Source organism: Entelurus aequoreus, linkage group LG10 (assembly GCF_033978785.1).
Source record: "Entelurus aequoreus isolate RoL-2023_Sb linkage group LG10, RoL_Eaeq_v1.1, whole genome shotgun sequence".
NCBI classification, from domain to species: domain Eukaryota; kingdom Metazoa; phylum Chordata; class Actinopteri; order Syngnathiformes; family Syngnathidae; genus Entelurus; species Entelurus aequoreus.
Genome location: NC_084740.1, coordinates 63312879 through 63339969, shown reverse-complemented (window position 1 = coordinate 63339969; position 27091 = coordinate 63312879). Strand labels below are relative to the sequence as shown.

The following is a 27091-nucleotide window of genomic DNA, read 5'->3' as shown; positions in this document are numbered from 1 at the left end:
ACAAAGTATTTAAATGGTTGGAATCTGCGCTTTTGCATGAGATACTAGTTACTATGGTAATGAAAGTCACAGCAGCTCAGACGAGGCACCAAGCACTGTGGGTGGGTAAAGTTTCCACAGACTGTTTCCAGAGCGGCCAGCCTGAAATTCAGGTGTCAGGGACGGATGCGGAAGGAGATTTTTTACAACAAAGTTCTAAAGCTTAGTGATATATAAGATTGTAGGTGGGGAGTTTTTTTACCCTTGGCGTTCATATTTCGCTGTTTGTTGCATTTTTGTTGCGTTTCACTTGATTGTGAAATATGTCGATCGAGAGAGGGTGTGACGTTGATATGTTGTCAATATTCCGTGTTTTATCGTTCATAGTTAATATTGTAAACCTTACATTCTTTATTTTCATGTACATCCTGGGTGACTCATCCAGTAAAACAATTTAAAATTCCATTTAGTTTTTAAGGCGGTCTGTCATAACGTTTTTAGCATTCAATCAGACATTGTGAGGTTTTGTATTAGTGTTCCTAAAAATAAGACCCAAGCACACATACTGTACAGCATATTTTCACAGCTTATATATATAAATATATATATATATATATATATATATATATATATATATATATATATATATATATATATATATATATATATATATATATATATATATATATATATAAAACAACATTATGATTTGTACATTTTCAGAATGTGCTTGGTCTATTTTTAAACAAAGAAAACAATCTGAAGTTGTCTTTATTTTTAAGTTATCGTGCTGTGATTTTACCAGTCCGGCCCACTTGGGAGTATATTTTTCTCCATGTGGCCCCCCATCTAAACTGAGTTTGACACACCAGGGGCCGTACTTATCAAGCTTCTTAGAATTACTCCTAAGAAGTCTGCTAAGAGTTGACTTAAGAGTAAATAAATTCTTCGCTGAAAGCAGCACTTAAAAGTTAGTTATCAAGCGTCTTACTCACACTTTCAGCGAAGTGTAGGACTGAATCTTAAGTGTCACACTCAGAGCTGAATTACGACATTACTATGTGCCGTAAACGGAATTTTAGGTGACGTCATTTCTGTGTCCATAGAAATGACCAATCACGGAAGGGAATCCGTTGTCTAAGAATAAAGAAATATCTTGGAAATATTTAAGTGGACAATGGGAGTGTATATTTTGACAATAAACTACAAAATAATACAAAACAAACTAGTCCCCGCCGGCACTCACGCTACCGCTCCCTCTCTTCTATCGCCCACACACTCACTGACGTCACTCACCTCACGGCCACACACATACGCTACTGTCATAACATTTTCTTTCCAATTCATTAATTAGGCAACTAATTTGAAACTGGTGTGGGTGGCTCTATATATACTAGCCCACTGCAGCCACATGCAGAAATCAACAAAGAATCGAAAAGTATTAAATCTGTGACAAAAATAATATCCGCTCTGTCTAAACGATACCGTTTGATCAGCTGCTCGTCATCAAAAAAAACAAAAACATTGTTCCGTTCCCTGAACGTTCGCGCACGTCTCTCTCGCCTCAGTGCCATCCCCTGCTGGCAACTCCTAACCACTTAAGACACCTCTGAAGGTCTCTTAAATATCGTGGAGAGTAGGAGTGATTCTTAGACGTAAGAACGTTGATAAAAAGCTTTTATTCTTAAGTTTGAGAGTAGGACTAAATTTCGCAAATTCTCAGGACTTAAGTGTAAAATGGCACTCTAAGAAGCTTGATAAGTACGGCCCCTGGTCTATCATAACAACAACATGACCGCAAATTGTTTGTTGCTTCTCTTAAACTGCTTTTGTATATGAAACCGGTTGAGTGTCAGCCATAAACACCAATCATCTTATTTGGGCCGGTAAAAAAAATCACGGTGGCAGAGGGGTTAGTGCGTCTGCCTCACAATACGAAGGTGCTGAGTAGTCTGGGGTTCAATCCCGGGCTCGGGATCTTTCTGTGTGGAGTTTGCATGTTCTCCCCGTGACTGCGTGGGTTCCCTCCGGGTACTCCGGCTTCCTCCCACCTCCAAAGACATGCACCTGGGGATAGGTTGATTGGCAACACTAAATTGGCCCTAGTGTGTGAATGTGAGTGTGAATGTTGTCTGTCTATCTGTGTTGGCCCTGCGATGAGGTGGCGACTTGTCCAGGGTGTACCCCGCCTTCCGCCCGATTGTAGCTGAGATAGGCTCCAGCACCCCCCGCGACCCCGAAGGGATTAAGCGGTAGAAAATGGATGGATGGATCTTATTTGGGCCGGTAAAAAAAAAAGGTATTACATAAATGTTGTAATTGTGGAAATTATAGACAATTGTCAAACAAATGTGTTCTATTAAACCACTAAAAGTAACATAAGCTAGTCGGTGTTGTTCCTGTTATATTTTTTGCCTTGAAAAATGGTACTCTGAGGGAATTGTAAACAGCACGTTTAAGGAGTTGTATAAAAGCAGGAAATTACGTTCGAAAACGCAGTTTAAGGCTATGTCTACACTAACCCGGATAACAACCTTAAACGAATAATTATTTAGCCGAAGCCCTGTTCCAGCCACACTAAACTATCGTTTAAGGTGCCCCTCCTCGGACAATTTTTTACACGGGTAAGTGCACGGTGTATTTCTTGAATCTCCGGCTCTTAGCTTTGTATGGACTCATTGATCGTTTACAAACTGAGTTCGGAGAGGAAGTGACCCCAGAAAGACCGCGCCCCACACAGGAAGTGACGTCAGAAAGGGTCGCTGACCCCGCAAAAAAGCGATCCACATATGCAAATTCAATACAAGTACAAAATCAAGCATATTTATATTCAAATCTCAAAAATATATTTACAAATACACGTTTATTTATACAAATTCTTAATTTATTTGTATATCACATTTGTATATTTATTAATATATGCATATGTATTAATATCATATTGATATACATAAGTTGATGTGAGACAATTCTACTCCCATAGTCTAAATCAGTGGTTCTTAACCTGGGTTTGATCAAACCCTAGGGGTTCGGTGAGTCGGCCTCAGGGGTTCGGCGGAGCCTTCGCCACGGAGGTAAAGACACATCCGACTTATCATGTAAATAAAAACTTCTCCCTATCAGTGTATTATGGATAACCCCAAACAATGTTCCCTCTAATTTTCCATCTGATTTGCAGGTTGTTTCATTGATCGATTGAAACTTTTACCAGCAGATTGCAAAGGAAGAGAATACACAACACAGTTTACACAGTACAGTACATATTCTGTACAATTGACCACTAAATGGTAACACCCAAATACGTTTTTCAACTTGTTTAAGTCAGGGTCCACGTTAATCAATTCATGGTAATGTGTGTAAGGTGTGTAATTTGTTGTGAGTTCATGCACAGTGTTGGTTTTGTTCTTTGAACAAGGTGATGTTCATGCACGGTTCATTTTGTGCACCAGTAAAAAAACATATATCTTTTTCTTGAATTTGAAAAAAAAAAACATTTTATTTTTCACTAAAGAAGGGTTCGGTGAATGCGCATATGAAACTGGTGGGGTCCCCCCCTACACATCCCACACCCCGGATTGTAAATAATGTAAATAATTAAATGTATATCAAATGGTAAATGGGTTGTACTTGTATAGCGCTTTTCTGCCTTTTACTACCTTTTTAAGGAACTCAAAGCGCTTTGACACTATTTCCACATTCCTCCATTCACATACACATTCACACACTGATGGTGGGAGCTGCCATGTAAGGCGCTAACCAAGACCCATCAGGAGCAAGGGTGAAGTGTCTTGCTCAAGGACACAACTGACGTGACTAGGATGGTAGAAGGTGGGGATTGAACCAGTAACCCTCATATTGCTGGCACGGCCACTCTCCCAACTTCGCCATGCCGTCCCTGATGATTATCTTGTGTGATGACTGTATTATGATGATAGTAGATATCTGATAGTATATATCTGTATCATGAATCAATTTAAGTGGACCCCGACTTAAACAAGTTGAAAAACTCACTCTGGTGTTACCATTTAGTGGTCAATTGTACGGAATATGTACTTCACTGTGCAACCTACTAATAAAAGTCTCACTCAATCAATCAATCAATCAATCAAACCTCCAACAAGGTTAAGAACCACTGGTCTAAATCCTGAAAAAAGTCGTCTTGGGCTTCAATGGGTTAATACCGCCTCCCTCTCTATCTCTCTCCCTCTGTCGCTCACCCGAGAGTCTCTCCGAAACCGGCCAATCAGCGGCGAGTTCTGCCGCCCGCCGCCAGCCAATAGGAGGACTGGGAGGCTCTATCGAATTTGAATGAGGAGTGTATCTTTCGGCGCCATTTTCGAGTGAGCGACGATCACCCGCGCAGGCACAGAGCTTACCGCGTTTAGAGCGAGGATGCTGCGGGTGGAGAGACGCTGAAGAGCCGCTCTTCTTCGTGTTGTTTTTCGGTCGGACGGAGCGATACTCAATAAAACTAAGGAGAGAGGAGGGACAGTCGCCCCCAACTGAGAGACAGGTAATTTCTGCTTGCATTGAGTAGTTTTGACGCCGACGAAGGATGGTTGATGTGGGGGGGAAAAAGAGGCGACCGCGGCGGGGGGAGACGCTTCGGCCAGCCGTAGCTGTTAGCATGCTAGCTCGGTAGCATCAACAGCGCTGAATATTTTTTTTGTGCCAAATTTACCAAGGAATTATCTCTCTTTTTTTAAAAATGCGGTTGTGTTCGTCGGTGGCGGTCAACCTCGCGAAACTTTTTCGAATGGGAGTTAAATGGAGTGTTTTTCCGCATTCGGAGCCAGTTTGAGCGGGAGGCGCTCACAGCTGCCAGCTTGACGGAGCGGCGCAGTGTCAACAAATGCACCCGGAACCTCCGCTCACTTTAGGAGGGAAAATGCACAACCACCGGACTAGCACACAAAGACGCCGTTTTTTCCTCCTCACTTCTCCGCGTTAACAATGCTTTTCTTTGTCTAAGTTGTATTTATTTTGCTGGAGTGGCTTACAGAGCATTGATCGGCATACTTACCCCCCCTCCCGACCTTTTAGGGTTTTTTTCACTATTCTCCCAGCAATTGTCAAAAGTAGTGTCATGATGTAAATAGTGACGTTTCTAGTTAAAAAAAAATTACTATTATTGTAAATATAGTATCCTTTCATAATGTACAATTGCCATTTTGTAATTGGTCAAGTTTGTAGTAATTGTGCAGAAAAAAATATTTTATCATTATTAGCTGTTTTTCAGCCACATTTCTCCTTTTATTTAAACTGTCTCAACGATAAAACGTCCAGCTCATTCAGCAAAACCGTACTGTCTTTTGGCACATCCCAGTTTCCCCACAGTACCACATTTTCCGTGCCAAAGTTCCCATTGAAAAGGAAAAGACGGAATTAACAAGAGTCGTTCCAAACCTTCACAGCGACAAAACATTTAGCTCATTTAAGACATATCTACTGTCGCCTTTTTTTTTTAAAAAAGAAAATACATTTCAAAATTCCCCAGTTCCTGGGCCAATGAGCTACAGTTTTACACTGTAATAATTTGACAATATTTCCCAAGTTCCGTATTTTTCAAACTATTCAAGCACGAAGCATTTTCCATAACATTATTCCACAGTTTTAACATTTCCACACTTTTTTATACTTAAATATAATAATTAGTCATAATCACAAAATCTGCATATAGGCCTATATTATTTACCATTTTATCTATCCACAGAGCTTATATTTTGTCTAAGAATAGTCGACATTGCAACCAGTGATGCCAATGCCATTAAATGTATGCTTGCTCTTATGCATGTCTTATTTTATATTGTACACCTGCCATCTATATATGCATATGAAGCATTTATTTTTTAATCGTATGTTTGCCATTCACAGTACAATGATATTTTTCATAGCCAGGTGGAGAAAGAAGATACATCTGCATATATATATTTTTTTTTTTTCTCATTGTGGCACCCAAAAAAAGGCTTTTTATCTTATTTATGTGATATTTAATATTAACTGCAGTGGCATACAACTTTTACTTCTGTGTGTCCTCCTCGCCATCCTTCTTTTCAGTTGTAAAGAAAAAGCAATTAACTGCAGCAGGGTTTTTGTGTTTTGGATACTTATCATCAACAAGAACCACTTCAGTCGAATAAAAAAAAAAGAAGTAAAATATAGGCTCTTGATAATTATATGCCTTCCCCTACCCCCTTCTTTTACTTCCCTTTAAAGAGAGATCAGTTTAATATGTTACATAACAGTAGACCTGTCTGCTTTTTTACAGAATTAAATAGGTTTAAGTGAGTTTTCACTAATAGTCACCTGAAAAAACGTATTTTGGAAATTCTTCAATGAGAGTAGGTCCATGGTGTTGACAGTGTGCATGCTAATCTAAACATTAGTTAGTAGTTTTTCACATTTAAATGTTGCATGATGCAATTACATATTTTGTATCAAAAATTAAAATAACACAGACTGCCCCCTCCATCAGATATATTATTTGCAAAATGATTTATTTAATCAATATTTGTCTTTTAACACATACCACAGAGATGTGTCTCCTGTGGCTGAAAATTTACAGCATGTTGAGTAAAATTACAGACATTTCTGACTTTTCATGTGCCTAAAAGGCAGGCAGCTTTTAAATGACATTTATGTAATTCCACCGCATGCAACCTTGTGTGTGCTGTCATGCTCCAAGTGTAACATTCACATGATTTACAAAAAATATATATTTGAAATATGGTAATGGTTTTGTTTCAGACATGCTTACCGTATTTTCCGCACAATAGTCGCACCCACTAAATTTTAGGTAAAACATTTGTCTTCATATATTAGCCACAACGAACTATAAACCGCATATATATACATTATAAAATAAGGTATTTAAACATAAATATTTTTATAAATGTTTATTTACATAACTTATTGTTTCCCAACGGTATCTGTAACACGGCAGTAAAATTGCTGATCAAACAAAACCGACGTCATCGTCATGAACCCACTAGCTGCGGAAGCTAGCTCTCCAATCAGCCCAAGTACGCAATAACTCCACAGTGACGTCTTGGTGAATTTACTGAGGAATTTGAGAAACGTAAACAATACAAACAGAATGCCATTGTAAGGTAATAATACTAACACAGACACTCGTAAACGTGGTAGCATATTAGCTAATGCGATAGCACGTGCAAATATGCATGAAAACACTCCTAAAGACGTCACACATTGGACGCTTTAGTAACTAAGAATTGTTTTGGTTATATTGTCAAACTTACAAACATTGCTTTGAGTGACAAATGAAGAATCCATAGGAGTAAAAACGCTATTGAAAATTAGAAGACAGACTGGCACTTCTACTTGGGGTTTAAAGCTTTTAACAGCAGGAAACACTTGTAGGCATTCATCCGCCTGCACTTGCAGTGAATAAACTCGTCCAAAAGGTGGCGCCTCAGCACAAAAAATGGCACATTATTTAAGTGTCTTTGCATGTGTTTAGTGAAAACTATTTGCTTTAGGCTGTCAGGCGAAACAGATCCATAAATCTGCTGCACCGTTTTATAAGTCGCCGGGTTCAAAGCAGAAGGAAAAAAAGTCCAAGTCAGGAATTTACAGTAATAAGTTACATTTGAACACCTCAACATGCCTGAAAAGAGCTTATTATTAAATAATTTAATATTGTTATTAAAATCAGAAACCCTCAGTTATTTCCCGTTTAGTGCTCATTCATCTCTAACTTTTAGCGTCAGGCTCTCATCTCAAGAGAATTGCCTGTCAAATTGCACTTTTGTGATCAAAGCTTCTAGTAATATCTGTCATTGTGATCCAGTCACCTTTTGTATTACCATCTGTCCCATGTAAATATTTGTTCTAATACTGTGATTTTACACAGGGGGTTTCCCAGTCTTTCTCGCCTCAAGATGCCAAACAATTACTTTGTCAAATTATAGTCAGTGTGGTGCTGGGTAGTAGTGAATATGTACACAGTCTTGCCCGACAGAGGTGCTGTGGGGTCCAGACATAAAAATTAGGGGTGTTGCGGAAGAAAATGAATATTATCAACAACAGTATCAATATTAGTTACAATTTCAACATAGCAGTGATTAAAAATCCCTCATAGACATTATCATTAGACATTTAAAAAAATAAAAATAAAAGAACAAAAGTGTCACAGTGGCTTACACTTGCATCACATCTCATAAGCTTGACAACACACTGTCCAATATTTTCACAAAGATAAAATAAGTAATTTTTGGTTCATTTAATAGTTAAAGCAAACTTACATTATTGCAGTCAGTTGATAAAACATTGTCCTTTACAATTATAAAAGCTTTTTACAAAAATCTACTACTCTGCTTGCATGTCAGCAGACTGGGGTAGATCCTGCTGAAATCCCATGTATTGAATGAATAGAGAATCGTTTTGAATCGGGAAAAAAATCGTTTTTGATTCGATAATCTGTTGAATTAAAAAAAGAAATCGATTTTGAATCGAATCGTGACCCCAGGAATCGATATTGAATCGAATCGTGGGACACCCAAAGATTCACAGCCTTAATTCTAATGTTTAAAAGCTGTTTCGTTCCAACAGTAAATAATCAAATTAAACCATAGCTTAATCGACAGTATTTGTTGTGGGAAGACTGGCAGCCATACTCAAAGCACATTGAAACCTAATATAAAACATGTCATATCCTGGAATAATGTCTGTATAGTGAATACAGATGAATTATTGTGAAAAAAACACTACAGACCGGAATTTATTGCAACTAAATTTAATGAAAAATGCCATTTGCCAAAAGAGTTGTAATCAGTGAAATCCTGCTAAGCAATTTTACTAATTGCTGACTGTCAGGCAACAGGAAATCGTTAAAAATATATATTAATTCTGGCGGCGGATTATAACATACTGTTTGAAATGGTAGCTTAAGGAGGTTTTAGTCAATCAAAGAAGCCATAGATGAATCATTTAAAGTTAATTGTTGCCGCCATAAACAATACACAAATAAGAAATCTAGAAAAATATGTGATATACTCCCATAACTAGCACATGAATGATAAAAGACAGCAACAGATGTGCAATACTTAACACAAAACCGAGTGAAAAACGACATTTGTTAATATAAAAAAAGGTCAATAAAGGAGCCGAACAGCATTTGACTGACCTGGGAATCCTTTCTGATTCCTGAATTGTTTGGTTTAAGCGTTTAAATATCAGGGCTTTCCAAAATTAGGATAGGGTCACAGCCTCAGGTCACTTCTTCAGAGTACTGTTAGCTATTTTACTGTCTTTTTACACAGCTGCTGTTTTCTACTATTCAGGAATGCGGGTGTAGTTTGGAAAAGCCTGTTGTAGATAAACTTGACTTTGACACAATTAGTGCTTTAAATTATTTTATCTGATTTCATAGTGATCGTACAATTCCTGTCCAGGTCCATTAAGTTTGGCTTTCTCCTCCCTTTTGTAGTTGTTTTTTTTTTGGTTTTTAAACGGTGCCCGCCGTCATCGTGTCGTCTCAGCCTGTGTGACATTCTGTGACTCATCACTGTGTCTTCTTCTCCTCTGACTTCTCCAGCAAAATGGACTCCCAAGCCCCCTCCCACCACCACCACCACCCTTGTTTCCTGGTAAACTGTGTGCCTTCTACTGCTGCTACTACTTCATGCTCACATGTGTTGTACACTCCACCCCCTTAACTCGTCTTTTTGAACCACTCAGCACAAACTTCAAAGTGCGTGCGCGCGTGTGTGTGTGTGTGTGTGTTTGTTTCACGGTCTTGTCAGTTGTCCTCATGTAGCGTGACTACCAGTTAAAGCTGTCACATGTGCAGTAATCGTGTCAATAGTGCAGGCAGTGTATACATTTAAATGTTAGGATTGTGTAGTAGACATGATTGTATCCCTTTATCATGCATCTTGCTTATATCCATTATTAATATTAAAAAGATTGTGGAAACATGATATAATGTGCTTTTCTGAGAAGAGAATAAGAGCATGTGCTGTAAACAAGGTCAACATGATGAAACCTTCCAAAGTCTAAAAATGAAATCTAAAAACTGCCATTGTAGTTGTAGTAGTGCCACACACTGTCTTCTTGTGCCGTATTTCTGGTTATTTTTATTTTGAAAAAATAGTAGTGCATGTGCTAAACTTGTCATTGCTTATTTTTATTCATTCTTGTTTTTTGTTGGACTAGATTTGTTATTGATTGATTTGATGTGGTTGTCATTTTTACATATTTTTTGTGAGAGAGTACCTGTATTGTGATGATTTTGCTTTTGCTTATTTGTATTTGTTTTATTTCATTTTGGTGCAGGAACACATTTGCTTTGATTGAAATTGTTTTTATGTATTTTTATTTTATATACATTTTTTTTGAGGGGAGAGAGCGTGATTTGTGGAATTCTGCTTAATTTTGAGAGAGAACATATTGTGTTGTTATTTTTAATACACGGTGTACACTACTTGTGAAAGAGTTTTGATATCTAATGGTTTTATGTATTCTTAGTTATTGTGACTGGTGTTTCTGTTTTTTTTCTTTTCTGTGGGAAAATACACTTGTGGATTATATGCTTCTATTTAAAAAAAAAAAAAGTAATAGTATGAAAAATATAATTATTTTCATGTTATGATTTATGCACACCAAGTAATTTTTTGAATTTATATTTTTTTTGTTGTAGTGGCAATACAGCCTGGGAGTACTGTACACTAAGTGTGTGAGTGTGTTTGTGTGTTTTACAAGTTGTGAATGGTGTGTTTTTGTCTTTTATAAATTTTTGTATTTTTTTTCCCTTTGTTTAAAAAAAAAAGTGCACTTATTGTTGCTTTTAGTTTTTTATTTTATTCATTTTGCAGAAGTAACTATGAAAAATATCCTAGTTATTTCCATGTTTTGAAGAAGGTACATGTTATGATTTGTGCCAATCGAGTACTTTTTTTTTAGAAATATTTGTTGTTTTTTGGGTGGTAGGGGAAGAACAGGGAGTACTGTGCACTGAATGATGTGCTCCTGGTTGTTTGTGCTATTTACTTTTTTGACAAGTACATTTCAGGTGATGTGTTTCTGGATCAATTTTTTCATAAATGTTTTGTGCTTGGACTTCTCTTGAATGGCGCTGCTAGTTATTTTATCTCCTCTTCATTTTGGAGAGGGAGTACGTGGGCCGTTGCACCACTCCCCACTCCCGTGTAGGTCATTTGAGGTCATTTGAGGTGACGCTTTCACCGCCTGGCTAGATGCGTCCTCATTATAATGGTGTTTGCATTTCTGCCGTACCAGCCTTTTTCATCACTGCTTCATTGGACAGCAACAGTTTTGCTACATAATACTATCTGTACTGTTGCGTTTAAGATAAAAATGTCAGTCTGTTGTGAACCTACTTTTATTTGTTTACTTTTGATCAATATTGTTTTTGTGCATATTTTGCATAGTATAAAGCATTATCTGGATTGAGCCATTTATTTTTTTGAGGGGGAAAAAAATTGTCTGTGTAATTAATGCATCTATTTATGGGCGTGTCACTCAACTCTCCCTGTCACTCTGCTTCCTCTTTGGCTCTCCTTTCTTTATGTGTGCATGCAGTGCATAGACAACATACACTAACAGCACGTGTGACTGGGGCTCCTAACTCTAGCTTCTGTAAGTAGCAATTTATTGTATAGAAAAGTTATGTAGTAGACAAATGCTGCAATCTACATTTTTAATCAAAAATGTTTCTAGTTTCAGGCTATTTCTGAAAATGACGTGTCGTGGTCAAGCGTGGTTAATTGTTACACATCCTGTTTATTGCTCGTCTTTTGTGTAGCAGCAGGAGGATGTGTGACATAACTCAAATTGATTATTTGGATACATCAACAAAACCTTTTTATATATCTGTATTAAACAATACCCTGTGGGGACATTTTGATGACAGGGTTTTCCGGTGGTGCTGACAAAAAATGGTCATGATTTAGTTGATTTCTACCACGCTTATCAAAGTTGGTCACTTGTACAATTCAATATGTCCAAAAAGCAGTATGAAGCAGAGTTGATTTATTCCTGCCCCTTCTGTGTCTCAGAAATTACTGATGAGTTTGTTTCACTTCCTGTGTTTAACATGTACCAGGTTATTATTTTCTTATAGAGAAAATACAGGATATACATGTGTAATAGTAAAGGTGATAAGGTTTATAGATTGTAGTTTATCAAGTATTTAAGTATGAATAAATGCAGTTGTCTATAAAAATGTCGTTATACAGTGCGATTGTAAAATAGATGAACACAATACAACCTGTCCTGTTAGCAGAAACTCTTCGTTAAAGGTTGTAGTGACGGATTGTTTGCGCGCTCGCCTAACCAGTTTGTTGTTTGCACAGCACCACTTTTCAGATACTCGTTCACCCAAGCCAAAGTTTTGTGTCCCATCCAGTTCTGCAGATGAGTCTTAAATTAGGTAAAATCATAGATTAAGTTTGAACTGCAAACGAACAGCGTAGTGACACAAGCATGCTACGCGTGTATGATTTGACTACAATACATGCTGGTGTCGGTCATAATTACAGCCACCTGGGCGAGTAGGTTTATTTATTCAAGTACTTTTTAACTAACCACGACATGGCGTCTATAGTAGGAGCAGAGGCCACATTTGCAGGAAATGCAGTGTAAGGCTATTATGTACATTGAAGCAGCCATTTTTGTTCACTTTTCATCACCATTTTGTTATCCTAAAAACTGAGAACTTTGAGGATTATGCCAGGGACCAATCAGGAAAACCATTATATTTTGGTGGAAAGCCAAGATCACTCACACACACACACACACTTTTAGTAGCAAAGTATGTCTTTTTTCCCCTAAAAGAGCAATTTTGGCTGAAGCAAGAAGTGTGTATCTAAAGGTGTGCTAATCCATATCAGGGTTGACGGATTCTAACGTTTTAAGGAAATCTGCTTTTGATTTGTTTTGTTAATTCTTAATTATTTGGCTCTCTTGTCTGTGGATATTTAACTCTTGAGTGACCTTTTTGTGTGTCAGGTCAAGTGAGTCATTATGAAGGAAGCATGGCGGCTACAACTCATATATTCCTCATGTCACAACAACCTCCAACCTTGCTACTGACCTTCAAAAATATCTTCCAAATGTTTTTTTTAATAGATTATAAGAGCTTATTATTTGGGCATGAATACATTTTCATTGTCAGAATGTTCTACAGAAATGTTTTTTAAATATTTTGCTTGAATGTACTTCATTTATACGCTCAAAATTTGTGAGTTTGTTTTTTTTCTTAAGTCCCATCTGGGTGTAATTTGCGAACAAAATTTGGAGTATCTTCATTCATCTTTGCACTCTTGTATGCATTGACCTGATCTCTGACCTTATAACAATACGCGCCTCCTTTCAGGTAACCATCTATGTTTAAGGTAAAAGAGCATGTATAGTCACAATTATTAAAAATTTTAAAAAGATAAATGCAATACATCTTTGTGACTATTCAAATGAGTTAACTTGCTATTTTTTGGTCACCGTGATGATTGGAAATCAAAGTCAAGCTGGGGTCCTCATCGGAAAAAAAAAAATACAGGCTAATTGTAGAAGTAAGATTCGTGTAACTTCTGTTGTGTTCTTGTTCCCTCCCCTCGAATTAGTCTGCAAAAAAAAGCTGGAGTCACACCTTAGCTGAGTTGAAGTGTTGTGTGATAGTGAAGTAAGGCTTCGATGTGTAATCATTTAAATAGCTGAATTTGATTGAAAAATACCTTTGATTAATTAACAAGTTTAACTAATACAAATGTATTAAAGTGCCCAGAACATTAAATCCGCTGACAAGGCTTCCAGCGGCCGCTGCTAAAAAGCCCACGTGAGAGTGGTGGTGTGTGAGTGCTGTGATCTGTGTGGCGATGAACAGCAGAGAGTTGTTTTTATTATCATTAATGCACATGTATATATGCCATATATTTATTTGAAAAAAGAATAAAGGTTATGGCAAGCAGGAAAAGCTTTAATTAAACGATTTTTCCTAATGTGCAAGGCATCCTAAATGTCCGCTATTTAGCAGGATTCTGATATTTTTCTAGCCAAAGTGGTATTTTTATTTTTTAGATTTCTGTATAAAACCATGCTAACAGGCAGAGTGCAGCTTACACTAACTGACTTGAGTCAAAGCTCGCTACGCAGTAGGCCTACTGCAGCCTGCGCTAAATGTATCTTATTCTGTTTTAACGTGTGGACATGTCCCTCTTGCAGGGAAAACCTCTCTAAGAGAAGTGTGCAATTGTTACTTGGAGCCATACTCGGGTTTATGCGGATGTCGCGGAGTGACAATGTTTTTGGAACTAGCTAAGCTGCCCCGCCTATGAAGCGATAAAAAATCAATCAAGAGTGAATACTTTGAATGACTCAAAAAAAATGTCAAGTTTGGACTGTTATAGTATAGGTTAATTAGTGAAGCGGTATAGAGGATGAAAGTAGTCAGATAGGGGGAAAGCAAGAGATATCCTTAATGGCAACTGTGTCCAAACTACAGCTTGCGGGCCATGCACAGCCCACCAGCGTCTTTAATTTGGCCCGGGAGATGTGACAAGTTTATTAAGGAATCTGGCCTGAGGGAGATTTATATTATTTTTTAAAGTCAGTTCATATGCCACTGTGGATAACATGAGTAATTCAGGCCTATGACCAATTATCATTCTTTGAATGAAACAAAGCGCAGCATTTACTTGTATGACCCAATGCAAACAACCTTCCATAGTCATGGTGAAGAAAAAAAAAAGATCTTACAGACATGCTCACACAACACAATTTGTGGAAATAATTTTTGTTTTTAAAACGTCCATGCACCTAAAAAAAATTCTGAATTACACCCACGTAAATCCATTACAAAGCATTTCGGGGAAAATGCAAAACACTATTTCCACACTTATCCGTGTTTGGCTCATTTTAGCTTCTTGATATATCTGATTGATTACAAAACTTAAAGGAGGTTGTCACAGAAGTAAACAAGGTAGGAGTACAACTTTCACATACTCTTAATATCCTATTTATAGTTATTTTACAAGGAGTCGACTTTTGGCCCTCGACCAAATTTCTTTAGCCCAATGCGGCCCCGGGGCAAAAAGTTTGGACAAACCTGCTTTAGGGCAACAGTGCTGTAACACACATCCTGTTACATGACTATATTGCTGTTGGCCAGTAAATGTTATCTCTCGTGATTTGAAATACAGAACCCACTAACTTGTACTAGATCTAGTGCTGCATGGCCAACGTTGCCTAAAAAACACTGCAAAGTTTTGTGGTGATGGAAATATTGTGTAGTGACCCCGTGTGGGTTGCAGTGTTCGACCTGTCTGGGACCGAAGAAGAAAGGAGGAGCTTGAGTGCTAGTTTTGTAAAAACAAATAAAAGGCGGACTTGTGCACAGTCATTCTGCCACCTTCATATCGCCGCCCCCATTACAGTTTAATCATGAATTTATTTAGATTACATGTTAGAAAAAGTTTCATGTTGTAGTTAAACTAGTAGAAGATGCCATGAAAGTAATCTTACATCCATGACTTTACTAAGTGACACACTAGATCAACAAAATATGAGTTGTTACCATTACAATATTTGTTATCAAATATAGCCATCATAACTCATGTATGAAATGCCTTATAGCAGTGGTCCCCAACCACCGGTCCGTGGATCGATTGGTACCGGGCCGCACAAGAAATTAAATTTTTTTTATTTTTATTAAATCAACATAAAAAACACAAGACACACTTACAATTAGTGCACCAACCCAAAAAACCTCCCTCCCCCATTCACAGTCATTCGCACAAAAGGGTTGTTTCTTTCTGTTATTAATATTTCTGGTTCCTACATTATATATCAATATAGATCAATACAGTCTGCAGGGATACAGTCCGTAAGCATACATGATTGTATTTTTTTATGACCTGTGGCTAGTAAGGACCAGGAAAAAAATAGATTAAATATTTTTTTATTTAAAATCTAACCTTCCTCTTATTATAATCCCCTGAGTTATTGAGGCAGAAAGGAAATGTCAATACAAGCATAGAAATCACAAAAATACAATTCTAAACTCTCTTTGAACACTTAAAAGTTACCTCTTAAAATGAAGGTGAAAAAATAAGTACAACGTAAGAAATGCTTAATGTAACAAAATAGTGAAAATATAAATAATACAGAAGCCTGAGAACTATTTCTGCAGGTTTAGTGCCAGGAAGTTACAGCTGTATAACATTTAATGTGGTCTGTTTTTATTTTAAGTATGGAAATAAATTAATGTCATGCTGTAATTATTTAAATATATTGAACCAAAATATTATTTTAAATGACCACTTTTGTGATATTTTTTTATTAAGTTTATTTATACAGCGCTGCACTTAAGTTCCTACCTACATCCAAATAGGGAATAAAAGAGGGTTTAAAAGAAAAGATGAGCGCGGTGAAGGACTATGGTCTGTATTGGATAAAATCCAAGAAACTGTTGAGGTGACTTTTCCTGTTCTATCGACAATTTATTTGCTCTCTCATTTTCAATTTCTCTTCTCACTCCATGCAGAGAATCAACTCTGAGACAGAAAGATGGCCCATCCAAACTTGATAGTTGATACTGTTACCTGATTGGCTGTTTTGCATGTCATTCGCATTTCTTACTGATCACTTCCTGTTTTGCCAGGTTTCTTACAGCGAGTGACTGTTTATGCAACCAACCTTGTTTCATTTACTTAACAGCCACAAAAAGATAAGAACTTTCCCAAATATATTGCACTATATATATACATTCATAAATTACATTACTTTATTTTTTACGTTAAAAAACACTCGTTAAGCTGTAGCAACTTTTATTTTGTAGTAGTAGTAGTAGTAGGAACTGCACTTTTTTTGGACTTCTGACTATCGTTCACAATCATTATGAGACAAGACAAACTTTTTTTTCTTCGCTTTCTAACTAGGGCTGTCAAAGGATTAAAATATTTAATTGCGATTAATTTTCTTCATAGTTAACTCAAAATTAATTCCAGGTAGATATAATTTGTCATCATTAATAAGTGTACCCTAGACAGATCATTTTCAAGTTTTAACACCATGAATGAAAAATGTATTTGCTTTAATGAAATGTTTTATTTAACAGTTCATCACAAAAAGGACAAACACAATTTAATGACTTTTTTTTTTTAAATGCCTGCCAGATTTTGTAAGAATGTAGAATGTCCTGCTTTAGGAGCACTTGCATTCAGAGGAGGATCTACACCATGTTTAGATATGAGTTTTACATATTAATAACACAAAATGTGGATTTTTATGACCATCCTTTTATCATCAAAGATGTTTGGTAATATCCATCCATTCATTTTCTATCGCTTGTCCCTTTTGGGGTCGCGCGGGGGGGGGGGGGGGGGGGGGCGGCTGCAGCCTGTCCCAGATGTAGTCTGTGATATTTCTACCTGAATAAATGCTTCTGATATTCTGTACATTACATGTTGTACAAGTTAACGGTCATCATATTGCTGCATGACAATGTTTTAACCTTCTCTATTAATTAATCAAATGTAGTATTCAGCCTGCTAATTATTTTGTAATTAAGCACTTGACCAGAACATGTTAAAATAATTTATACAATATCTCAAGTCAAGTCAGCCATAAAAATCCCCCCAACCACCCGCCCCACATATTCCTAAACTGATGTACTAGCATTTCTTTAGGTGCAAGTATCACAAAATAACATTACAAAACATCTCTGACAAAGCTTGATCGTAATGTAAGACATTTTTATTTTGTTAGATTTGCCCTAAATTGCCAAAATGCCTGTGGCGGTGGGGGCTTGGTTAGGTGGCATGGTCAATATGACGTCATTTGCTAAGATGCATATATTCTTTAAAAAGGCAAAATAAAATGGAATATACATTTAAAACAAATCTGTTAAGTATAGTATTAACATATATATTTTTCTTACATAATACGTGTTCTATTTTTCAATTGTTGCTGCTTATTTTATAATGTACCTTGTTGATATTCTTTTTAGGGATTTCTCCAATCCTTTTAGTCACTAATTTTTTCATAAAATGGACTGGCAACAAATCTAGCATCTGTCTAGATCAGGGGTGTCAAACTTGTTTTCATTGAGAGCCACATCGCAGTTATGGTTGCCCTCAGAGGGCCGCATTTAACAATGGGTAATATATTAAAATACATGTGTATATATAATACATTAAGAATTTTTTTTTTTTAATTTTACTTTAAAAACAGGCAGCTCAATCACCAGCATTTTACTGTAAAAGCAATGTTTTTTTACAGCTTATAAAAAAAAATTAATGAATGGAATGGAAAAACAATACCACTGTTTTTAGCGGTAAAATTCAAGCAACTGAGCTGTCAGTTTTTGTTTTTACCGTAAAATCTTGTTTTAATGTTTTTTTTGTTTGTTTTTTAATGTTATAGTGTCTTACTGCATATGGGGAAAAAAACGGTACCAAAGTTGATTTTACGGTAAAAAAAAAAACTCAGTCGGCGGAATTTAACCGTAAAATCTTCTGTGAATTTTACAGTCTACAAATTGATTGATAATTTCTTTTGAAATCATAAGTCAAGCAGATATTTAAGTACAATATTTAACAAAAACTATTTTTGTAATACATGATAATATAATATTTTAATTTTGATAATATTGAATTTTAAAAAAATATGCACTTGCATGCAGTGCATGATTTGTAATGTCAATAGGGAAAGAACAAACATATTTAGTAAGAAAAGATTAAGCATTTTATTTCCAGGCTTTCGCGGGCCACATAAAATAATGTGGCGGGCCAGATTTGGCCCCCAGGCCTTAAGTTTGACACCTGTGGTCTAGATACTTCGCTATGTCCGTGAAGAAAGGCAAGCTGCAAAAAGACTGACGTCACACTTACTTCGCATTGGGAGCCTATCTCTCATTAAAAGCCGCCAGTGTCATCTTAAATTGTGAAGATCGCTGTCCGCGGGTTTATCTCCAATATATTAAAGTACGCACACAGCGCGGACACGGTACCTCCGTGCCATACAACCCTGCGTGTATAGCTTACGCTAGGGTTGTCAAACTCATTTTCATTGAGGGCCACATTGTAGTCATGGTTTCCCTCAGAGGGTCGCTTGTAACAACACATGATATATGAATTTGCCTATGCATTTGATTATTTTTATTTTTTTTTACATACACTGTAAAAAAAATCTGTATTTTTTTACAATAAAAAAACTAGCAACTCAATCACCAGAATTTTTCTATAAAATGTGTTTTTTGCAACAGTACGGTAAATGGAAAAACTTTACGATCGTTTTTATTTTATTTTCTCAACTGAACTGCCAATTTGATACTGTTTTACCATTACCAGTAAAAAAATAACAACCATAGATCTTACAGTAATAACACTGGCAGCTCAGTCCACAGAATGTCCCGTATAAAAACAGTGGTAGAGTTTTTTTCAATTTACAGTAATATGCTGTAAAAAAAAAAAAACATAGCACATTTTTACAGTGTACAATTTGATGGATAACTCGCTCTAAAACCATAAGTCAAACAGAAATGTAAGTATTTTAACAAAATAAAATGTCTGGAAAGTATAATATATTTTTTGCTATATTGGATAATGTTAAAGTTTAAAAGGTATGCAATGTCATGCGGTATTTGCATATTTTTATTCTGTTAAAATGGAAATAAAAAATACATTTATTAAGAAAAGATAAATAACTTTATTGACACATTTGTGGGCCACATAAAATGATGTGGCGGGCCAAATCTGGCCCCTGGGCCTTGAGATTGACATAACTGGTTTACGCCATCACTCCGGTTTTGGGAGCACGTTCCGGTGATCAACGTACGTCTTTTTCTAGCCAAATTTTCTGTGAATCATTAGGCAATAGTGCGCAAATAAAGTACCGTATTTCCTTGAATAGCCGCAGGGGCGTTAATTAATTTAAAACCTCCTGTCACACCTGCGTTTACCGGAAACCGGCGGGATGGCCGTGCATGCGGTAATTATTTTAAAACCTCTTCTCACTCCGGCGTTTACCAAAAGGAATCCATAAAATTTAGGCGTGCGCTTTGAGTGTGATGTAAGCATACCATCATGAAAAGCACATTTAATTAACAAAAACGTTATTATGGTCTTACCTGTACTTATAAATGGAGTCCATTTGCAGCTCCTTCTGACCAAAAGCATCGATAACTTGTTTATAGAAGTCTTCCTTATTTTCTTTCTTCAGTTTTAAAAGTCTCTGTTTCGATGGAGATATTCCTTTAATTATTACCTCCTGCTTCGATTGAAAGTCCAGTTTAGAAAACTGTTTTATTTTAGATACCTGTATGTGATCCTCCATGTTAAAAGTTCAGGCAGAGGGAAAAAATAAATCTCTTGCTGCGTGTGTTCACTTCTTCTGCAGTACCGGAAGTCGCAAGAAGGATCACTAGCGCGGCAGCGCCCTCTACCACCAGGAGGCGGGAGTGATTTAATGACTTATACAGTATTTCACACACGCAGCTACGGTATATTAATAAAACATAGCTGCTTACTGTTCTCTTTAGCATACTGTACCGGTATTCAATAGCTTGAACCTTAAATCCTACTGAAAAGCTCTTTATCTTTTTTCCTTTGTGCGATTGTAAACTACTGAAATCAGCTTCCTCCATTTTGAAAAGGAGGACAGATGCGTCACTCGTGACGTAACGAATTTGACCCGGTGGAAGTTCTAGCCATATGCTAAATATTTTGCGAAACGAGTTTGACCCGGCGAAAATTATAGACATGCGATAATAAAATTAATATTTTGCGAAACGAATTTGATCCAGCTTCAATAATAAACCGGCGATAAGGCCAAGCATGCGTTAATTGTTTTGAGAAACGAGTTTGACCCGGCAGTAATTCTAGACGTGCGAATACTATATTCCCTGCGCCAATTCAAGGAAATACGGTATATATAGCCATTCATACTGTAACTACCTGCACTGCAAAAACTGAAATCTAAGTAAGATTAAATATCTCAAATAAGGGTGATATTTGCTTATTTTCTGTCTGATAAGATAATTCTTCTCACTAAGCAGATTTTATGTTAGTGTTTTACTTGTTTTAAGGGTTTTGGTCCTAAATTATCTCAGTAAAATATTACAGCTTGTTGCTGAGTTTTTATGACCTATATTGATTAAAACATGCTTGGAATTCGAATATCAACTGATGCAAAGCTGTGTCATCAACACAAGTATAAAACTACTTTTATAAAGTAATAATTTCTTACTTCAAGCATGAAAAAAAAATCATGCCGAGCGCATATCGTTATGTCAAGATAATGGCACTAGCATTTACTTAATTTAAGAATATTTTTCAACATATTGAGCAAAAAGGTTTCTTTTTTTACTACCAAGAAAAGTGCACTTATTAGTGAGAATATACTTATTTTTGGGTTCATTGAGGTTAGCTAATTTTACTTGTTTTGGAAAGTCTTGACAAGCCGAATTTTCTTGTTCTATTGGCAGATAATTTTGCTTAGTCCAAGTAAAATACCCCTAATTTTTTGTATTTTTTTTCTTCTTGTTTTTGAACACTGACTTTTTGCAGTGTGCTGGTGTTAATGTGTATGTTAGTGTTTTATGATGATCATTTTCCCCAGGGTCTGTGAACACACTGTGTCTCCGGAGAATGAAGAAGTGTTATGTGTCTCGGAAGGTAGCACGGAGGCAGACTTGAGTGCACGGAGGAAATACTTGTTGGAATCGGGCCCGTTGTTAGCATAACATTGGCAATTAAAGCTTAAAGAGTGCCAGACTCTGTTACAATAGATTGTATTACTTTATTTAGATAGGGTTGGTGGCTAAAATTAAGCTGTGGCGCACCACCAGTCAAGTACATTAAGGGGAAACCCGGACTGCAGTTAAACCGGATGTATAGCGTAGCGCTTTTATTTTGATGCCGGAAAAGTGTGTGACTGCTTTGAGAAAGTGTTTTGACGTTGGATCGACTGTTTGCAATAAAAAAAAAATGCTTCCTTTCGTCTTTAATTTCTGTTTAGCTTTTATGTCGTTTTACTTACTAAATCAGTCACAGTAACAATGTAAATGTTATGTTATCACTGCACCTTAACTGTAATCTAAATACAGAAGTGAAACACCACCCACCTCTTGACGACTCAAGCAGCAGGCATCTGCTGCAATCTCAAGGTGAAAAATAGTCCTTTCTTGCTGGGAGAACAACTAGCCATGGCTTTGAACCTGATATTTCCGTAAGGTAGACTTTCATTCGTCCATTACTGCTCGCCAGTAGCAAGCAAACAGCAGCCAAATTCCCCGCGCTGCGGCACGGTCAAATAGTGTGCGTTAATCGCCCGTTACAAAAATTTGCACCATTATTGAAATTTATAGTTAACACGTTTATTATGGCGTTAACATGTAAAAATCGGCTAGTTCTCGGTGGCTAGCAATGAAACTAATAAGAACAATAAATTCTCCCTCTAAATCACTTTAAAATGCATTCAATACTTCATTTACGTTCTGTAACCTGCATAATAACCAAGCTGCAGCGACATTGCTATTGTAAGAGCGAACACTGGGAAACTTTTTTTGTAGCCTAGTAACATCGCCATTCTACAGTATTAGCTGTAAAAGCTAGCTACGGCAAGAGATAAGATAGCTTCTACGTTAGCACGAAACGCACTTGAGTTTGTAATGCACAACACTACGTGATAAGACACCAATCTGTACTGACTGACAAATATGATCAATCATATTACAGTGTCTGTTAAGCATTAGCTCACATTTCATGTTTTGTTTGTACACAGCGCATGACGTGCTGCGTGAATCATGATCGATATTAAAGTGACTCACTCGATGGACATTTGTTCTGGCCCAGCTGGCCGGGGACGTTTCCTGTTGAATTTGGTAAGCACTCCATTTATGTCGAATTAGCTTGTCTCCAAGTTCCATATTTCACCTCACTCTTTTGGCTTCCGTCTCACTCTTCCTTTGTGCTCGCTTCTATAAGCAGCAGTATACATAGCTTCAAAAGTATATGGTTGTGAATCCTCATTTGTCCGAAAATAGTCGTGTTACCAAGTCTGCCATGATTCAAAAACACTCGTGTTTGATTCCGGAAGTAGGAACACGCACTTATTGCCAGAAGTCAGGACGTATGGAAGCAAAAATCAATGCGCGGAATAAATCAATCCCGGAAATTCTTAAAATAGGGTAAATATAGAACATATTGCATATTGTTATAAATGTGACTGTACTACATTATATATATATATATATATTAGAGATGCGCGGATAGGCAGTTATTTCATCCGCAACTGCATCACAAAAGTCGCCATCCACCCAAATTAACATTTTATCAAAACCACAACCGCCTGCCACCCACCCGTTGTTATATATCTAATATAGACGATGCAAGGCAGAAAGAAGACTGAGCAGTTAGCATTCCAAAACCCACAATGCATCTCTGCCATGACCCGCCCCCGCCAAATTCTTATTGGTTGGCGTGTGTGTGACGATGGCTGCCATTTGCTTCGTCGCTGACGCGAATGAGATAAATAATATTATTTGCTATTTTACAATAATGTGTTAATAATTTCACACATAAGTCGCTCCGGAGTATACGTCGCACCCATGGCCAAACTATGAAAAAAACTGCGACTTATAGTCCGAAAAATACGGTATGTATTTTTTTTTTCCTGAATTGGTTCAACCGCCACCCGCCCGAATCTATTTAAAATCTATTTTTTTCGTCATGCACCCGCCCGACCCGCGGATTATCCGCAGAGTCCGCAGTTGTGTCCGCAAACCGCGCATCTGTAATATATATATACTTGCAGTTTGTATATAAAACGTTGGTGGAGGGTTTTGAAGTTGTTTACAGCAGTCTTTTTCAACCTTTTCTGAGCCAAGGCACATTTTTTTTCATAGAAAAAATTCTGAGGCACACCACCAGCAGAAAACACAAAATGAAAGTCAGTAGCCGATATTGACAATAAAAAGTTGTTCTCGCAATTGTTGGATATGAATTCAAACCATAACCAAGCATGCATGACTATAGCTCTTGTCTCAAAGTAGGTGTACTGTCACGACCTGTCACATCACGCCGTGACTTATTTGGAGGTTGTTTTTTTTTTTCCTGTGTGTAGTGTTTTAGTTGTTGTCTTGCGCTCCTATTTTGGTGGCTTTTCCTGTTTTGTTGGTATTTTCCCGTAGCAGTTTCATATCTTCCTTGAGGGCTATTCCCCGCACCTGCTTTGTTTTCGCAATCAAGACTATTTACGTTGTGCGGACACTATCCTTTGTGGGGGAATTGTTGATTGTCATGGCATGTACGGATGTACTTTGTGGACGCCGTCTGCTCCACACGCTGTAAGTCTTTGCTGTCGTCCAGCATTCTGTTTTTGTTTACTTTACAGCCAGTTCAGTTTTAGTTTTGTTTTGCATAGCCATCCCTAAGCTTCAATGCCTTTTCTTAGCGGCACACGCCTTTTGTTTATTTGTGGTTTAAGTGTAAGATACCTTTTTTACCTACACGCTGCCTCCCGCATATTGTGATCATGACAAGCCATGTTCCTGACATTTACAAAGCAATTAGCTACCTGCTGCCACCTACTGATATGGAAGAGTATTACACGGTTACTCTGCCGAGCCCTAGACAGCACAGACACTCAACAGCGGCACATTTGCGGATTATAATCACTGGTTTGCAAAAAAATATTTTTAACCCAATTAGGTGAAATTAGATAATCTCCCACGGCACACCAGACTGTAGTGTGCCGTGGCACAGTGTTTGAAAAACACTGGTTTAGAGGGTTTTGAAGGCTACAACATTAGCATCTTTAAAATCGTAAAATAAAGACGTGTGTTCTTGTCTCTCATAATGATTGTGAACATAGGCAATATTTAACACCCCCCCCCCCCAAAAAAGTGTTGTTCCCTTTAAGCATGCACCCTTTCAGTCCTAGGAAAAACACACTTGACCTGGATTTAATAATTTGGTTGCGGTTAGTGGTTCCACTGAACTTTTCTGCAGTTTTGTAGTAATACTACTGACATGAATCCTACTGAAAAGTGATTAAATGCTGACTTTGTGTTACCGTTGTCATGGTAAGTCGTACTGTCACCCGATATGCGAGGAGCAGAGGACAAACTTCAAGACCGCTTGATTCTGGAAGCGACGACTTGTCACATTCGCGTCTCCGTGCCCCCGAGTGAGTGTAGGAGGTTACTTGACCCTCGACCCTCTGGGTCAGGTGACTCTTTGAGAGCAGTGAATGGAGGGCAGACGCTCGTAGTAATGGGTTGAAAAGGCTCAGCCTCAAAGCTGACATGTCGGGACATGCGTCCTTTTTATTTAGAAGGGTGGGAGAGACGCCTCACGGGGTGAGGTTGCAGCTCCTCCTGCAAAGAAATGAACTGGAGCGCACAATAAACAGCGAGTGTCAGAGTGATGACGGTTGAAGATTGAATTACGTCAATTATCCACCACTTTTTTTCTTTTTTTTTGACATCAATGAGAAGCAGAAAGCAAGTATAGAAACCTTACAAAGTAGTGGATTTAGCTCCTGGGATATCTAGACTGGATCAGTACTGAAATGCTGCAAGCAGGAACACAAACCGAAATCTTTTGAATTAAAACCAATTTACATAAGATCAAAAGTTGACATACACTTGTAAAGAACATAATGTCATGGCTGTCTTGAGTTTCCAATTATTTCTACAACTCTTATTTTTTGGTGACAGAGTGATTGGAGCACATACTTGTTGGTCACAAAAAACATTCATGAAGTTTGGTTGTTTTATGAATTTATTATGGGTCTACTGAAAATGTGAGCAAATCTGCTGGGTCATAAGTATTCATACAGCAATGTTAATATTTGTTTACATGTCCCTTGGCAAGTTTCACTGCAATAAGGCGCTTTTGGTAGCCATCAAGTGTATGTAAACTTTTGATCGTGACTGTAAGTTGTATTTTTTTTTTCTTTAAACTCCCCCAGGTTAAACCCTTATCTTTTGACTTAAAATCAATTTAAGTTGTATTTTTTTTCTTTAAACTCCCCCAGGTTATTTTTGTCCCCAAATTCGGTTTGAATTTTTTAGAGGTCTGTTTTTTACATTTTACACTTACTTCACCATCATATAACAGGGTTTTTGTGTAAGCAAATAAAATGTCCATTAATCGAATGCCAAAATCCTTAGATTTATTGCTAGAATACATATTGACCAGTATTTTAAAGGGGTCATATGTTTATTTTTACCACATATAAAGGCCTAATGAAATGAAATTTTCTTATTTAAACGGGGATAGCAGGTCCATTCTATGTGTCGTACTTGATCATTTCGCAATATTGCCATATTTTTGCCGAAAGGATTTAGTAGAGAAACATGGACAATAAAGTTTGCAACTTTTGGTCGCTGATAAAAAAAAAGCCTTGCCTGTACCGGAAGTAGCGTGTCGTCACAGGTTGTGGAGCTCCTCACATCTGCACATTGTTTACAATCATGGCCAGCAGCAGCGAGAGCGATTCGGACCGAGAAAGCGACGATTACCCCATTAATTTGAGCGAGGATGAAAGATTTGTGGATGAGAAAAGTGAGAGTGAAGGATTAGAGGGCAGTGGAAGCGATTCAGATAGGGAAGATGCTGTGAGAGGCGGGTGGGACCTGATATTCAGCTGGGAATGACTAAAACAGTAAATAAACACAAGACATATATATATATATACCGGTACTCTATTAGCCACAACACAACCAGGGTTATATTTAATATGCCACAAATTAATCCGCATAACAAACACCTCCCCCCTCCCGTCCATATAACCCACCAATACAAATCAAACACCAGCACAACACACTCAATCCCACAGCCCAAAGTACCGTTCACCTCCGCAAAGTTCATACAGCACATATATTTCCCCAAAGTTACGTACGTGACATGCACATAGCGGCACGCATGTAAGGGCAAGCGATCAAATGTTGGGAAGCCAAAACTGTACTCACGGTAGCGCGTCTACTATCCAAATCAAAGTCCTCCTGGTTGTGTTGCTGCAGCCGGCCGCTAATACACCGCTTCCCACCTACAGCTTTCTTTGCTGTCTTCATTGTTCATTAAACAAATTGCAAAAGATTCACCAACACAGATGTCCAGAATACTGTGGA

At 37.4% G+C, this 27091-nt stretch overlaps 2 long non-coding RNA genes across 2 annotated transcripts in view; both read left to right on the top strand.

Annotated features, from left to right (window-relative positions):
- The window catches only part of LOC133658895 (uncharacterized), a 174220-nt gene that overhangs the window by 131124 nt on the left and 16005 nt on the right, over positions 1 to 27091 (top strand). The window lies entirely within an intron of this gene.
- On the top strand, positions 4303 to 10665 carry LOC133658893 (uncharacterized). Its single transcript, XR_009827562.1, has 2 exons — positions 4303 to 4492; positions 9536 to 10665. It is a non-coding gene; the product is annotated as an uncharacterized LOC133658893 (long non-coding RNA).